We start from the raw sequence: 792 nt of genomic DNA, 5'->3' as shown, positions 1-792 counted from the left end.
CAGCAGGTTCACTACACTGTGTCTAGACATCTAGACATAGATTTTTCTTTATTTATCCTGCTTGGTAGAAGTTGTGCAGTCTTTATTTCTGGATTCATATTTTTTGTCAGTTACGGAAAAGTCTGAATCATTATCTCCCTAAATATTGTTTTTCCACTATTCTCTTTCTTTTGTCCTTTTAGGTTTCTGATTAGACAGTTAGAACTTCTCATTCTGTTTTTCTTATCTTTTACCACTCTTGCATATTTTCTATTTTATCATTTCTTTGCTTATGTGTAAAATTTCTTTAGATCTGTCACCAAGTTCACTAATTTTCAATTCTTCTGCTTAACCTATGTGTTTAACGTTTAATCTCAATATTTTATTTTTCACTGCTGAAGTGACATTCTGCTTGGCTTTTTACCCCCAAATATGCCTATCTGATTTGAAGAGCTTCTTACTCCTTTTTTGTTATCCTATTCCTTTTATTTTTTTATTTTCCATTTCCTTTAAACATCTTATACACATATTTTATACTATTTATGCAGTAATTTCCATACCTGAAGTCCTTGGAGGTCTGAATCTGTGTTTACCGTTTCTCCCACACCTGATGGCTTGTTTCCTTGTGTGTTCATACATCTTTATTGTGAATTTATTTTGCTAAGCATATCTGTGGGAAACCTGCAGACCTAAATTTCCTTCAGAAAGGATTTGCATTTGCTTCTGCTAGGAAGCAGGTGATGTTACCGCCCTAGGACTACCTCAGTTTCCTTCAAGGGTCCCTATCCTAACAGGATAGTTTTGGGTTCCGCA

The 792-nt window shown here is 34.6% G+C and overlaps 1 protein-coding gene across 2 annotated transcripts in view; it reads left to right on the top strand.

The window, feature by feature from the left end:
- GAB1 (GRB2 associated binding protein 1) overlaps nt 1–792 on the top strand; it is a 139846-nt gene that overhangs the window by 136445 nt on the left and 2609 nt on the right. The gene's annotated exons all lie outside the window — the stretch shown is intronic.

This window comes from Lipotes vexillifer, unplaced genomic scaffold, assembly GCF_000442215.2.
Source record: "Lipotes vexillifer unplaced genomic scaffold, Lipotes_vexillifer_v1.1 scaffold1293, whole genome shotgun sequence".
Classification (NCBI taxonomy): domain Eukaryota; kingdom Metazoa; phylum Chordata; class Mammalia; order Artiodactyla; family Lipotidae; genus Lipotes; species Lipotes vexillifer.
This window is presented reverse-complemented; position numbering and strand designations above follow the sequence as displayed.